This window comes from Ursus americanus, chromosome 13 (genome assembly GCF_024610735.1).
Source record: "Ursus americanus isolate L20-20 chromosome 13, mUrsAme1.1.p, whole genome shotgun sequence".
In the NCBI taxonomy this organism is placed as follows: Eukaryota; Metazoa; Chordata; class Mammalia; order Carnivora; family Ursidae; genus Ursus; species Ursus americanus.
Window position 1 is genome coordinate 21,529,484 of NC_142139.1, and position 17,449 is coordinate 21,546,932.

The 17,449-nt window shown below is 38.9% G+C and overlaps 1 protein-coding gene across 1 annotated transcript in view; it reads right to left on the reverse strand.

Moving 5' to 3' along the window:
* The window catches only part of SCLT1 (sodium channel and clathrin linker 1), a 204,364-nt gene that overhangs the window by 116,947 nt on the left and 69,968 nt on the right, over window positions 1-17,449 (reverse strand). The window lies entirely within an intron of this gene.

Here is a 17,449-nt window from a genome sequence, read left to right on the forward strand (position 1 = left end):
AAAAAAAAGTTCCAATAATATAAAATTAAGCACTTTAGGAAAATCCTTTATTTTGAATAAATCCAATTTATAAAAATCTGAATTTATCAGACATAAAGTAGACTTTTTTCTACTTGCAAAATGGTTCACCAAACAAAACTAAAACCAAAACCCACCTTATACCAACGTATTAAAATCTCCTTCAAGGTTAGAGATAATTTCAGGACTGCAATTACTATATGAATCAAATAAATGAACCTACCATGTATAACATTCTGTATATTTTAAAGGGAAAAACTTAAGGAGTAAGATATTTAAGTAGTAATGATAAAATTGAGTAAACTATAAAGAAGCATAAACCCACACTGATTTTGTTTTCTTGCCTTCAGATAGGGGCAATAATGCTTGTTCTACTTATCTCATGGGGTTGCCGAACAAGTAAAAATACATACTGTATATTAAAGTGCACTATAAGCTGCAAACAAATGTAAGGCCACAGCATGATTAAGCAAAAAAATTTTCAGTCAGAGACACAATCAGAATAGGGTACAATATGGAAAACCCCGGAGTCAGGAACCTAGTTCTGTCACTAACTACTAATGTGGCCTACTTCAATTCACATGACCACAAGTGTCTCAGCTATCTTATGTCCAACAACAGGGAGGTGGATTAGACAACCTGCAAACACCAAAACCCTACAACAGATGGTCCCCTGATTTCTGATTTTCCTAATGAGTCTACTTCTAAATAGTCTTTCAATTGTGTATTCCATTTCCACTTCACAGCCCAACCTTTGGTCTCATCATTACTTCCCAGGACTATTCTAATAGTTTCCAAACTGAAGTCTTCACTGTGGGTCTCTTCCTTAATTCAATTTCTATAATGCTTCTTATCTGCAAATGAGGGTCATCTACTGGTAAAAATTCTTGTTTAATAACATTTTCTGGGTTCTCTACTTCTTTGGGAACACAATCAACATTCCTCTGCATGGCATGTAAGGCTAGTCCTCATCTGGCCTCAAGGAGTCTCATCTCTTACAAATTCCCTTCATGTTAATTTATGTTCAAGTATAACAGCACTAAAACTCACTGTCTCTTAAAACAGATCCTTGTCTATTTTTTCACATGTCTGACTGGACTAAACTTCTTCCTTTTTTTTCTGATATATTCCTCAAAGATCTTCAAGACTTAGCTCAAAAGACTCCTCATCTCCAGTCTTCCCTAACTTCTCTTAGACCTTATAATGCCAGTCTGCATAATATATAATACTTTGTACATTAACACATACTCCCTTGTGGAATTGTGGGTTTATAAAAATAATTATGGACTATAAGATCATTAAAGGCAAGAATCACACTTTATTAATTTTAAATCTTCAGGTGATAACACAGTACTTGGCATATGGTAGACATGTAAATATGTCATGAATCAATGAAAAAGCATAAAAGGAAAGGAGATAAAGAGTAACAGGTACAACCTATATCTTGATATTTTACTTTAGATCCTGCATATCCAATCTGATATTCATGTGTGTATGTGTGTGTGTGTGTGTGTGTATAACAAATATATAAACATATAAACTATATATAAAAATATATATTGAATATATATATGTTTATTCTTACCTTGTTCCACAATACAGAAATGAACTAGGTACTTCTTTCTACTTCTGGCAGGAAACACTAAAAAATATTCTAGAATAAAAGTTGTAAGGTCTGTCTTTTGGACCTTACTCCACCACCACAAAAGCCATGTGAACTGGGCCAATCACATAACCTTTCTGAATCTCAGAACTGTAGCTGTAAAATAGAGATTAAGAACAATTTTCCTGCATAGCTCACAAAATTAACATAAAGTTCAAATAAGTTAATGCATATTAAAGTACTTTTATAAATTTTATTGTATTTTATACAAATGCAAACTATTATCATAATTTTAGCCTTTTTAAGAATTTAAATTCTCAAGAACTGTGTGGTAGAGCTAGATTACAGCTAAGAAAGCTTGGGATGTTTGAATTTCTAGCCTTAACTCTTCGCCAAAAAATGAAAAGTAGTATTTATGATGTGCTGCTTAAAGTCTGAATCTCACCTGGTAACCCCCAAACAGTATTTGTCTCCTGATGGTTTTCACCTGGTACTTGTTAGACAACAGGGATGGACTATGTGAGCAGAGGGGCAAAAAAAGACACCTCTTGGTAACTGAATCTGGAGACAAAGCATGTCTTTATCTAAAGACCCTAGGGGTGCTTGTGGCTGAAAGTCACCTGCACCCCCATACCTGTTTATGCTCTTTTTTAAAACTGCATTAAATTAAAAATTAAATAAATAAATAAAATAAAAGCCTTATGTGAATGTGCTCTGCAGAAACTTGTCAGTCCTTCCAAATATTCAAACTTGTGAAACCTTTAAAGAAATCAACAAAAACAATACTAATTTTACTTTCTGAAGGAAGTTTAATAATTATATGTTTATACTATTTTACATGCAAATGTCTTAGATATATGTCTGCTTATGGACATAATTTTATAAAAGTCAAAAATAGTTCTGTTTTCAAAAAAACACATTTGATAAAAATAAGAATAACTAAATATTAACTTTAATGTTATAACTACTCATATATTTATTTTTTGCTCCAAAGGAATATTTTTTAAATGCGCAATATTTCATTTTCACCTTGTCAAACAATTTAAAATTTCTGGGATCTGATTAGCAGAGAGGAACACAGCTGTGGAGTAAGACCCTAGGCTTGTCTCGTCCCACAAACACAACTAGATAACTATCAAATCATCCTAAATACCCCAGAAATTGACCTGAAGACTGACAGAAGAAACTTCACAACTAAAGGGAGAGAAGAGGCCACAATGAAAAAGGTAGGAAGGTGCAGAGACGAGGTTTAGAGGAGAAATGGATCATGGGTGCTGTAGAGGGGAAGGGGCTGTGACCAAGGAGAAGGACAAGAGAGTGGGGAGTACGCGGAGGAACACAAAAGGAGAACATTTCTCCAAAGCTATTGGCTTAGAAAATGAAAGGGGCTGAATTTTGTGTGTTCTTGGAACCAGCAGGGCTTAAAGCACTGGAGTTTTAGAGGTCGGGGGGCTTGACTGGGATAGAGCCTAGAGGGCACCGTGCTGTTCCTAGAGAGAAGGCAGGCAAACAACTGGGAGCAGACAGCATGAAAACAGTGATCTGCAGAATGCATGGGGCACACATTGGGGAGATTATTTGCTCTTCTCAGAGTGTGTCCCTGAGAGTCAGCATTCACCGAGACACCTCTCTGAAAACACAGGAGTTGGCTGATGCCATTTCCCTCCCCCACCCTTCAACATAAATACAGTGTCACCTGTGGGGAGCAGCACAGTGTGAATATTGGCTGCCTAAGTTGCTTACACCAAACCCCCCCCCCTGAGCTCTGGTGGGACTGCCCTTATTAGTCAAGCTTGTCTCTGTTTCAGCGTAGTGAGCCCCTACTCCAAAAGACCAGCACAGACCCCTGCCCACACCACATCTCCAGACTGGAAGGTTCTATAGGGCCTCAGTTCTGGTGAAGGTGGTGTCAGGTCTCATTTCACAGGAAGACCACAGCACACCTCATTAAAACTCGCTACATTCAGTCATGGACCAAATACTGCCCACAGTAGGCTAGGAGAGCATCTGCAGATGACTGGCCTGAAGGACAGTGCAGCCAAAACACAACAGCAGAGCATACTCAGTACACACTGGAGACATTCCCTGAAGTGCCAGACCCTGGGTATTACATGATCTCTTCTTCATAAGGCCAGGATTTTCAGAAGAAGGAGACATAACTGGCTTTTCTAACACAAATAAGAAGGCAGAGATTAGATAAAATGCTAAGATGGAGGAATTTATCCCAAATGAAAGGAAAGGATAAGACCATGGGCAGATATCTAAGCAAAACAGATATAAGTAACATGTCTGATAAAGAATTTAAAGCAACAATCCTAAGGATACATAGCAGGCTTGAGAAAAATAGAAGATATCAATGAGACACTTACCTCAGAGATAAAAGAGTTAAAAAAGAATACATCAGAGATGAAGAATACAATAAATGAGACTGGAAACAGGTGATGCAATGAACATCAGGTTGGAAGACACAGAGTAATGAATTGGTGATCTAGAAGACAAAGTAATGGAAAATAATGAAGCTGAATAAAAGAGAGGAAGAATTCTGCAACACGAGAACAGACCTAGAGGACTCAGCAACTCCATCAAATGTAATAACATTCATATTATAGGAGCCCAAGAAGAAGAGAGAGAGAGAAGGTGGCAGAAAATTTATTTCAAGAATAGCAGAAAACTTCCCTAATTGAGGGAAGGAAACAGACATCCAGATACAGGAGGCAGAGAGAACTCTCATAAAAATCAACAAAAGCAGGCCAACACCAAGACATACTGTAATTAAATTTGCAAAATATAGTGATAAAGGAAAAAAAAATCTTAAAAGCAAAAAGACAAAAGAAGTCCTTAGCTTGTAAGAGAAAACTCGTAAGGCTAGTGGGAGATTTCTCAACAGAAACAGCAAACCAGAAGAGAGTGGCATGATATAGTCAGAGCGCTGAATGGGAAAAAACTGCAGCCAGGAATACTCTATCCAGCAAGGCTAACATTCAGAATAGGAGAGAGAGAGTTTCCCAGACAAATAAAAACTAAAGGAATTCATGACCACTAAACCAGCCCTGCAAGAAATATCAAAGGGGACTGTTGGAGTGCAAAGGAGAGACAAAAGTGACAAAGACAAGAAAGGATCAGAGGAAATCACCAGAATAGTGACAAAACAAGTGATAAAATGGCAATAAATACATATCTATCAGTAATCGCTTTGAATGTAAATGGACTAAATGCTCCAATCAAAAGACAGAGGGTGTCAAATGGGAAAAAAAAAAAACAAAACACCCTTCTACATGCTGCCCACAAGAGACTCATTTTAGACATAAAGATACCTGCAGATTGAAAGTGCGGGGGTGGAAAACCAACTATCATCCAAATGGATGTCAAAAGAAAGCCAGAGCAGCAATACTTATATTGCATAAACTAGTCTTTAAAACAAACATAAAGGAACTACTTGATAGTAACACAATAATAGTAGGGGACTTTAATACCCCACTTACATTAATGGACAAATCATCTAAACAGAAAATAAACAATGGCTTTGAATGACACACTGGACGAGATGGGCTTAACAGATACATTCAGAACATTCCATCCTAAAACAGCAGAATACACATTCTTTTCAAGTGCACATGGAACAATCTCCAGAATAGATCACATATTAGGTCACAAAACAGGCCTCAACAAGTACTTGATTGAAATATTTGAAAATTATTTAAAGACTGAAATAATACCACGCACCTTTTCTGACCACAACACTATGAAATGAGAAATCAAACACAAGAAAAAATCTGGAAAGACCACATACTTGGAGGTTAAATAACATGCTACTAAACAATGAATGGGTCAACCAGAAAGTCAAAGGAGAAATAAAAAAAATAAATGGGAACAAATGAAAATGGAAACGCAATGGTCCAAAACTTTCGGATGAAACAAATGCAGTCCTAAAAGGGAAATATGTAGCACTAGAGGCCTACCTCAAGAAGCAAGAAATACCTTGCTTCTTAAATAAATCTCAAATAAATAATCCAACCTTATACCTGAAGGAGCTAGAAAAAGAACAACAAATGAAGCCTAAAGTCAGCAGAAGGAAGTAATTAAGATGAAAGCAGAAATACATGGTATAGAAACTGAAAAAACAATAGAACAGATCAATGAAACCGAGAGTTGGTTTTTGAAAAAAATGAATAAATTGGTGAACCTCTAGCCAGACTTACCAAAAGAGAACCCAAATAAATAAAATCACAAATGAGAGAGGAGAATTAACTACCAACACCACAGAAATCCAAACAATTATAAGAGAATATTATTAAAAAAGTATATGCCAACAAATTGGACAATGGATAAATTTCTAGGGATACACAAACTACCAAAACTGAAACAGGAAGAAATAGAAAACCTGAAACCTGAAAACCAGCAAAGAAATTCAATCAGTAATCAAAAACTCCCAAAAAAGCCCAGGACCAGATGGCTTCACAGGGGAATTCTATCAAACATTCAAAGAAAAATTAATACCTATACTTCTGAAATTGTCGCAAAAAATAGAAAAGGAAGGAAACCTTCCAAATTCATTCTATGAGGCCAGAATTACCCTGGTACCAAACCCAAATAAAGACTCCACTAAAAAAAGAACTACCAGCCAATAAGCCTTGTGAACATGGATGCAAGAATTCTCAATAAAATACAACTACCTGAATCTGACAATACATTAAAAAAATCATTCACCATGATCAAGTGGGATTTACTCCTGTGTGGCAAGAATGGTTCAATATTTGCAATATCAATCAATGTGATACATCACATCAACAAGAGAAAGGATAAGAGCCACATGATCCTTTCAATAGATTCAGAAAAAACATCTGACAAAGGATAACATCCATTCATTACAAAAACTCTCAACAAAATAGGTTTAGAGGGAACATACCTCAACATAATAAAGGCCATCTATGAAAAACCCACAGCTATTATCATCCTCAATGGGGAAAAACTAAGAGCTTTCCTCTATGGTTAGGAATAAGACAGGGATGTCTACTCTCACCACTGTTATTTAACATAGTACTGGAAGTCCTAGCCTCAGCAATCAGACGACACGAAGAAATAAACAGCATCCAAATTGGCAAGGAAGAAGTCAAACTTTCACTATTCACAGACAACATTTTATGTAAAAAACCTGGAAGACTCCACCAAAAAATTGCTAGAACTGATACATGAATTCCAAAAAGTTGCAGGATACAAATGAACATACAGAAATCTATTGGATTTCTATACACCAATAATGGAGAAAGAGAAAGAGAAATTAAGGAGCCAATCCCATTCATAATTCCATCAAAAACAGTAAGATGCCTAGGAATAAACCTAACCAAAGAGGTGAAAGACCTGTACTCTGAAAACTATAAAACACCAACTGATGAAAGAAAGTGAAGAGAACACAAAGAAAAGGAAAGACATTCCATGCTCATGGACTGGAAGAACAAATATTGTTAAAATGTCTGTATTACCCAAAGCAATCTACACATGTGATACAATCCCTATCAAAATACCACTAGCATTTTTCACAGAGCTAGAACAAACGATCCTAAAATTCATACAGAACCGCAAAAGACCTTGAATAGGCAAAGAAACCTCAGAAAAGTAGAGCAAAGCTGGAGGCATCACAATTCTGGACTTCAAATTACATCATAAAGCTGTAGTGATCCAAACAGTATGGTACTAACACAAAAATAGACACAGATCAATAGAACAGAAAACTGAGAAATGAACCCACAAGTATATGGTCAATTAATCTTTGACAAAGCAGGAAAGAATGGAAAAAAGACAAATGGTGTTGGGAAAACTGGACAGCAACATGCAAAAGAATGAAACTGGATCACTTTCTCACACCAAACACAAAAATAAATAAAATTTCTAGGATTTTTCATTAATGTAATTTTTGTTATTTGTAATAGTAAAGAGATTTGAATTAAACCTGTAAAAAATATCTTTGCTCTGTTAAGCAAAATATAACCAAGTATAAAAGATACAATATAGGAGTTAAGATGGCGGAGGAGTAGGAGACACCGTTTTCAGCCGGTCCTCCGAGTCGAGCTGGATAGGTACCAGACCAGCCTAAACAACCCTGAGACGCAGGAAGATACATCTGGATCTCTACAAATGAACATCTCCAGCGCTGAGTATTGAGGTACGAAGCGGGGAGCCATGAAACTGTGCACAGATATCGGAAGATAAATGGAAGGGGGAGGGAGCCGCCGCGTTCGGGCGCCGGGAAGCGGTAGCCACTTGCACGGGAGAGCGGGCGGGGCTCTCGGACGGCACCCGCAAAACAGCAGACTGAGACCGTGAGCCGAGTGCGCGCGCCACCAGGCATCTCGCGGAACACCAGAATCCCGGTGCGCTCACTGGATCCAGACTGAGACCGGGAGATCCGGGAGCGCGCGCGGGGCGGCTGGCGGCTGGCGGCGTTAGAAACACAAAGGACAGAGACAAGCCGGCCCTGGAAGTGAGGGCTGGGACGCCGGGTGTGGGGCGCACATCCCGGGATGCTGCAGGGTTGAGCAGCACCAACAGAAACAGAGTTAAAGTGGCCAGAACATTAGTAGAGAACGGGCCGCAATCCCTCTGTTCTGTGACAGAGGCTGAAATTTGGCCGCTGCTGCTCTGACTCTCAGAAGAGGCACAGCAAACCGCCAGGGAAAGCCACCAGAGAACAAAAGCCTGGAAATACCGGCTCAGGGAGTGCCCATCCCCATCCCCCCTTGCAGGGGACGCCGAGACTCTACCCAAACAGGGTTGCCTGAGTATCGGCGCGGCAGGCCCCTCCCCCAGAACACAGAAGGCAGGCTGAAAAATCAAGAAGCCCACAACCCGGGCGCCTGGGTGGCGCAGTCATTGAGCGCCTGTCTCCGGCTTAGGGCGTGATCCCGGCGTTCTGGAAAGGAGTCCCTCATCGGGCTCCTCCGCTGGGAGCCTGCTTCTTCCTCTCCCACTCCCCTGCTTCTGTTCCCTCTCTCGCTGGTTGGCTGCCACATAAATAAATAAATAAAATCTTTAAAGAAGAAGCCCACATCCCTAAGATCCCTATAAAACAAGGGGCACGGCCTGGGACCCAGTCAATAATTTGGGCTCTGGAAACCCCGCAACCTCTCTTCATCAGAATGACAAGAAGGAGAAGCCCCCCCCAGCAAAGAAAAGACAGTGATTCTGTGGCCTCTGCCACAGAAATAATGGATATGGATGTAACCAAATTATCAGAAATGGAATTCAGAGTAACGATGGTCAAAATGATGAGTAGAATTGAAAAAACTATTAACGAAAAGGTTACTGAGAATATAGAATCCCTAAGAACAGAAATGAGAGCGAATCTGACAGAAATTAAAAATTCTATGAGCCAAATGCAGGCAAAACTAGAGGCTCTGACGGCCAGGGTCGCAGAAGCAGAGGAACGGGTTAGTGAATTGGAGGATGGGTTAATAGAGGAAAAAATGAAAATAGAAGATGGTCTTAAAAAAATCCACGCCCACGAATGTAGGTTACGGGAGATTACTGACTCAATGAAACGATCCAATGTTAGAATCATCGGCATCCCCGAGGGGGTGGAGAAAAACAGAGGTCTAGAAGAGATATTTGAACAAATTGTAGCTGAAAACTTCCCTAATCTAGCAAGGGAAACAAACATTCGTGTCCAAGAGGCAGAGAGGACCCCTCCCAAGCTCAACCATGACAAACCTACGCCACGTCACGTCATAGTGCAATTCGCAAATATTAGATGCAAGGATACAGTATTGAAAGCGGCCAGGGCAAAGAAATTTCTCACGTACCAAGGCAAAAGCATCAGAATTACGTCAGACCTGTCTACACAGACCTGGAATGAGAGAAAGGGTTGGGGGAGCATATTTAAAGCTCTTTCAGAGAAAAACATGCAGCCAAGGATCCTTTACCCAGCAAGGCTGTCATTCAGAATTGATGGAGAAATAAAGACATTTCAGAATCGCCAGTCACTAACCAATTTTGTAACCACGAAACCAGCCCTACAGGAGATATTACGGGGGGTTCTATAAAAGTAAAAAGGCCCCAAGAGTGATACAGAACAGAAAGTCACAGCCAATACAAACAAAGACTTTACTGGCAACATGGCAACATTAAAATCATATCTCTCAGTAATCAGTCTTAATGTAAATGGTTTGAACCATCCCATAAAACGCCACAGGGTTGCAGATTGGATAAAAAGAAATGACCCATCCATTTGCTGTCTACAAGAGACTCATTTCAAACCCAAAGATGCATTCAGACTGAGAGTAAGGGGATGGAGTACCATCTTTCATGCAAATGGACCTCAAAAGAAAGCTGGGGTAGCAATTCTCATATCAGATAAATTGGATTTTAAACTACAGACTATAGTTAGAGATGCAGAAGGGCACTATATTATTCTTAAGGGAAGTATTCAACAAGTGGATATGACAATTATAAATATATATGCCCCCAACAGGGGAGCAGCAAGATACACAAGCCAACTCTTAACCAGAATAAAGAGACATATAAATAAAAATACATTAATAGTAGGGGACCTCAACACTCCACTATCAGAAATAGACAGAACACCCTGGCAAAAACTAAGCAAAGAATCAAAGGCTTTGAATGCCATACTCGACGAGTTGGACCTCATAGATATATATAGAACACTACACCCCAGAACCAAAGAATACTCATTCTATTCTAATGCCCATGGAACATTCTCAAGAATAGACCATGTTCTGGGACACAAAACAGGTCTCAACCGATACCAAAAGATTGAAATTATCCCCTGCATATTCTCAGACCACAACGCTCTGAAATTGGAACTCAACCACAAGGAAAAATTTGGAAGAAACTCAAACACTTGGAGACTAAGAACCATCCTGCTCAGGAATGACTCGATAAACCAGGAAATCAAAAATCAAATTAAACAATTTATGGAGACCAATGAGAATGAAAATACAACAGTCCAAAACCTATGGGATACTGCAAAGGCAGTCCTAAGGGGGAAATACATAGCCATCCAAGCCTCACTCAAAAGAATAGAAAAATCTAAAATGCAGTTTTTATATTCTCACCTCAAGAAGCTGGAACAGCAACAGAGGGACAGGCCTAATCCACGCACGAGGAAGCAGTTGACCAAAATTAGAGCTGAAATCAATCAAGCAGAAACCAGAAGTACAGTAGAGCAGATCAACAGGACTAGAAGCTGGTTCTTTGAGAGAATCAATAAAATTGACAGACCACTGGCAAGACTTATCCAAAAGAAAAGAGAAAGGACCCAGATTATTAAAATTATGAATGAAAAAGGAGAGGTCACGACGAGCACCATTGAAATTGGAAGGATTATTAGAAATTTTTATCAACAGCTATATGCCAATAAACTAAGCAATCTGGAAGAGATGGAATCCTTCCTGGAAACCTATAAACTACCAAGATTGAAACAGGAAGAAATTGATTCCTTAAACAGGCCAATTAATTATGAAGAAATTGAGTCAGTGATAAACAACCTTCCAAATAACAAAACTCCAGGCCCGGACGGTTTTCCTGGGGAATTCTACCAAACATTCAAAGAAGAAATAATACCTATTCTCCTAAAGCTATTTCAAAAAATAGAAACAGAAGGAAAGCTACCAAACTCATTCTATGAGGCCAATATTACCTTGATCCCCAAACCAGGCAAAGACCCCATCAAAAAGGAGAATTACAGACCGATTTCCCTAATGAATATGGACGCCAAAATCCTCAACAAGATACTTGCTAATAGAATCCAACAGTACATTAAAAGGATTATCCATCACGATCAAGTGGGATTCATACCTGGGATGCAAGCGTGGTTCAATATTCGCAAATCAATCAGCGTGATACATCATATCAACAAGAAAAGACTCAGGAACCATATGATCCTCTCAATCGATGCCGAAAAAGCATTTGACAAAATACAGCATCCTTTCCTGATTAAAACCCTTCAGAGTGTAGGAATAGAAGGTACATTTCTCAATCTCATAAAAGCCATCTATGAAAAGCCTACTGCAAATATTATTCTCAATGGGGAAAAGCTGGAAGCCTTTCCCTTAAGATCAGGAACTCGACAAGGATGCCCACTCTCGCCACTATTATTCAACATAGTACTAGAAGTCCTTGCAACAGCAATCAGACGACAAAAAGGGATCAAAGGTATTCAAATTGGCAAAGAAGAAGTCAAAATGTCTCTCTTTGCAGATGACATGATACTCTATATGGAAAACCCAAAAGAAGCCACTCCCAAACTATTAGAAGTTATAGAGCAATTCAGTAACGTGGCGGGATACAAAATCAATGCTCAGAAATCAGTTGCATTTCTATACACGAATAACGAGACCGAAGAAAGAGAAATTAGGGAATCCATCCCATTTACAATAGCACCAAAAACCATACGTTACCTTGGAATTAACTTAACCAGAGACGTAAAGGACCTATATTCTAGAAACTATAAATCACTCTTAAAAGACATTGAGGAAGACATAAAAAGATGGAAAGATATTCCATGCTCATGGATCGGAAGAATTAACATAGTTAAAATGTCCATGCTACCCAGAGCAATCTACACTTTCAATGCTATCCCGATCAAAATACCAAGGACATTTTTCAAAGAACTGGAACAAACAGTCCTTAAATTTGTATGGAAACAGAAAAGGCCCCGAATCTCCAAGGAACTGTTGAAAAGGAAAAACAAAGCTGGGGGCATCACAATGCCGGATTTCGAGCTGTACTACAAAGCTGTGATCACAAAGACAGCATGGTACTGGCACAAAAACAGACACATAGACCAATGGAACAGAATAGAGAGCCCAGAAATGGACCCTCGGCTCTTTGGGCAACTAATATTTGATAAAGCAGGAAAAAACATCCAGTGGGAAAAAGACAGTCTCTTCAATAAATGGTGCTGGGAAAATTGGACAGCTACATGCAAAAGAATGAAACTTGACCACTATCTCACACCATACACAAAAATAAACTCCAAATGGATGAAAGACCTCGATGTGAGACAGGAATCCATCAAAATTCTAGAGGAGAACATAGGCAACAACCTCTACGACATCGGCCAAAGCAAACTTTTTCATGACACATCCCCAAAGGCAAGAGAAACAAAAGATAAAATGAATTTATGGGACTTCATCAAGATTAAAAGTTTCTGCACAGCCAAGGAAACAGTCAGAAAAACTAAGAGGCAGCCCACGGAATGGGAGAATATATTTGCAAATGACACTACAGATAAAGGACTGGTATCCAAGATCTACAAAGAACTTCTCAAACTCAATACACGAGAAACAAATAAACAAATCAAAAAATGGGCAGAAGATATGAACAGACACTTTTCCAATGAAGACATACAAATGGCTAACAGACACATGAAAAAATGTTCAAAATCATTAGCCATCAAGGAAATTCAAATCAAAACCACACTGAGATACCACCTTACGCCAGTTAGAATGGCAAAAATAGACAAGGCAAGAAACAACAATTGTTGGAGAGGATGTGGAGAAAGGGGATCCCTCCTACATTGTTGGTGGGAATGCAAGTTGGTACAGCCACTCTGGAAAACAGTGTGGAGGTCCCTTAAAAAGTTAAAAATTGAGCTACCCTATGACCCAGCCATTGCACTACTGGGTATTTACCCCAAAGATACAGACGTAGTGAAGAGAAGGGCCATATGCACCCCAATGTTCATAGCAGCAATGTCCACAATAGCTAAATTGTGGAAGGAGCCGAGATGCCCTTCAACAGATGACTGGATTAAGAAGTTGTGGTCCATATATACAATGGAATATTACTCAGCTATCAGAAAGAACGAGTTCTCAACATTTGCTACAACATGGACAGCACTGGAGGAGATAATGCTAAGTGAAATAAGTCAAGCAGAGAAAGACAACTATCATATGATTTCTCTCATCTATGGAACATAAGAACTAGGATGATCCGTAGGGGAAGAAAGGGATAAAGAAAGGGGGGGTAATCAGAAGGGGGAATGAAACATGAGAGACTATGGACTATGAGAAACAAACTGAGGACTTCAGAGGGGAGGGGGGTGGGGGAATGGGATAGACCGGTGATGGGTAGTAAGGAGGGCACGTATTGCATGGTGCACTGGGTGTTATACACAACTAATGAATCATCGAGCCTTACATCGGAAACCGGGGATGTACTGTATGGTGACTAACATAATATAATAAAAAATCATTTAAAAAAAAAAAAAGATACAATATAGTACTATACTTAAATTATAGCATCAACTTGGACAGAAATCAAAATGTCTTAATTATTAATACATATTTTTTGAGATTTAACATCATACACAATAAGTCTATTTTGAGATAAATTTTTATACATTTCTTTTGTAGTCTTATATCAACAGAGTTCTAGAAATGTTTATATTTCTTTCACACAATGAAAAATGATACAGTTCTGAAAGAAATAAAACCCAGTTTTTACTGATATGATACATATTCTAAATTTTTACTTTTTATTTCAAATTTTTATTTAAATTCAGTTAACATATAGTGTAATATTACTTTCAGTAGTAGAAGTTAGTGATTCATCACTTACATATTACACCCAGTGTTATCACAAGTGCCCTCCTTAATACCTGTCACCCATTTAGCCCATCCCCTTGCCCACCTCCGCTCTAGAGAAATACTCAGTTTGTTCTCTATAATGAAGAGTCTGTTTTATGGTTTCTCTCTTTTTTTTCTCCCCATGTTCATCTGTTTTGTTTCTTAAACTCCACATGAGTGAAATCATATGGTATTTGTCTTTGCTTATTTTGCTTAGCGTAATACATCCTAGCTCCATTGACATGATTGCAAATGACAAGACTTTCATTTTTTTTCATGGCTAACATATTCCTGTGTGTGTGTAGGTGTGTGTGTGTGTGTGTGTGTGTGTGTGTGTGTGTGTACATCACAAATTCTTTATTCATTCATCAGCTGATGGACATTTGGGCTCCTTCCATAATGTGGCTATTGCTGAACATTCTAAATTTTTCTTTTATTTTAAAGATTTTATTTATTTGAGAGAAAGAGAGAGCACAAAGGGAGAGGGAGAAGCAGACTCCCCACAGAGCAGGGAGCCTGATGCAGGGCTCAATCCCAGGACCCTGAGACCATGATAAGCCAATGGCCAGACTTATTCAAAAGAATACAGAAAGGACCCAAATTAATAAAATTATGAACGAAAGGGGAGAGATCACGACCAACACCAATGAAATAGGAAGGATCATTGGAAACTTGTATCAACAGCTTTATGCCAATAAATTAAACAACCTGGAAGAAATGGATGCCTTCCTGGAAACCTATAAACTACCAAGACTGAAACAGGAAGAAATTGATTATTTAAACAGACCGGTTAATTATGAAGAGATTGAAGCAGTGATCAAAACCTCCCCAAAAACAAGAGTCCAGGGCCTGATGGATTCCCCGGGGAATTCTACCAAACATTCAAAGGAGAAATAATACCTATTCTCCTGAAGTTGTTTCAGAAAATAGAAACAGAAGGAAAACTACCAAACTCATTCTATGAGGCCAGTATTCCCTTGATCCCCAAACCAGGCAAAGACCCCATCAAAAAGAAGAATTACAGACCGATTTCCCTGATGAATACGGACGCCAAAATTCCCAAAAAGATCCTAGCTAATAGGATCCCACAGTATATTAAAAGGATTATTCATCAAGACCAAGTGGGATTCATCCCTGGGATGCAAGGGTGGTTCAACATTCGCAAATTGATCAGTGTGATAGATCACATCAACAAGAAAAGACTCCAGAACCATATGAGCCTCTCAATTGATGCAGAAAAAGCATTTGACAAAATACAGCATCCTTTCCTGATTAAAACCCTTCAGAGTGTAGGGATAGAGGGTACATTCCTCAATTTCATAAAAACCATCTATGAAAAGCCTACAGCGAATATCATTCTCAATGGGGAAAAGCTGGAAGCCTTTCCCTTAGGACCAGGAACACGACAAGGATGCCCACTCTCGCCATTATTATTCAACATAGTACTAGAAGTCCTTGCAACAGCAATCAGACAACAAAAAGGGATAAAAGGTATCCAAATTGGCATAGAAGAAGTCAAACTGTCTCTCTCCGCAGATGACATGATACTCTATATAGAAAACCCGAAAGACTCCACCCCCAAACTACTAGAACTTATAGAACAATTCAGTAATGTGGCGGGATACAAAATCAATGCTCAGAAATCAGTTGCATTTCTATACATGAACAATGAGACTGAAGAAAGAGAAATTAGGGAATCCATTCCACTTACAATAGTGCCAAAAATCATACGTTATCTCGGAATTAACTTAACCGGAGACATAAAGGACCTATATTCTAGAAACTACAAATCACTCTTGAAAGACATTGAAGAAGACACAAAAGGATGGAAAAATATCCCATGCTCATGGATTGGAAGAATAAACATAGTTAAAATGTCTATGCTACCCAGAGCAATCTACACTTTCAGTGCCATCCCAATCAAAATACCAACGACATTTTTCAAAGAACTGGAACAAACAGCCCTTAAACTTGTGTGGAACCAGGAAAGGCCCTGAATTGCCAAGGAATTGTTGAAAAGGAAAAACAAAGCTAGGGGCATCACGTTGCCGGATTTCAAGCTATACTACAAAGCTGTGATCACTAAGACAGCATGGTACTGGCACAAAAACAGACACATAGACCAATGGAACAGAATAGAGAGCCCAGAAATGGACCCTTGGCTCTATGGGCAACTAATCTTTGACAAAGCAGGAAAAAACATCCAGTGGAAGAAAGACAGTCTCTTCAATAAATGGTGCTGGGAAAATTGGACAGCTATATGCAAAAGAATGAAACTTGATCACTCTCTCACACCACACACAAAGATAAACTCCAAATGGATGAAAGACCTCAATGTGAGACAGGTATCCATCAAAATCCTAGAGGAGAACATAGGCTGCAACCTCTTTGACATCGGCCACAGCAACTTTTTTCATGACACATCTCCAAAGGCAAGAGAAACAAAAGATAAAATGAACTTGTGGGACTTCATGAAGATAAAAAGCTTCTGCACAGCCAAGGAAACAGTCAAAAAAACTAAGAGGCAGCCCACAGAATGGGAGAAGATATTTGCAAATAACACTACAGATAAAAGACTGGTGTCCAAGATCTACAAAGAACTTCTCAAACTCAATACACGAGAAACAAATAATCAAATCAAAAAATGGGCAGAAGCTATGAACAGACACTCTTCCAATGACGACATACAACTGGCTAACAGACACATGAAAAAATGTTCAAAATCATTAGTCATCAGGGAAATTCAAATCAAAACCACATTGAGATACCACCTTACACCAATTAGAATGGCAAAAATTGACAAGGCAAGAAACAACAAATGTTGGAGAGGATGTGGAGAAAGGGGATCCCTCTTACACTCTTGGTGGGAATGCAAGTTGGTACAGCCACTTTGGAAAACAGCGTGGAGGTCCCTTAAAAAGTTAAAAATAGAGCTACCCTATGATCCAGAGATTGCACTACTGGGTATTTACCCGAAAGATACAGATTTAGTGAAGAGAAGGGCCATATGCACCCCAATGTTCATAGCAGCATTGTCCTTAATAGCTAAATTGTGGAAGGAGCCGAGATGTCCTTCAACAGACGAATGGATTAAGAAGATGTGGTCCATATATACAATGGAATATTACTCAGCCATCAGAAAGAATGATTACCCAACATTTGCAGCAACATGGACGGGACTGGAGGAGATTATGCTAAGTGAAATAAGTCAAGCAGAGGAAGACTATTATCATATGGTTTTACT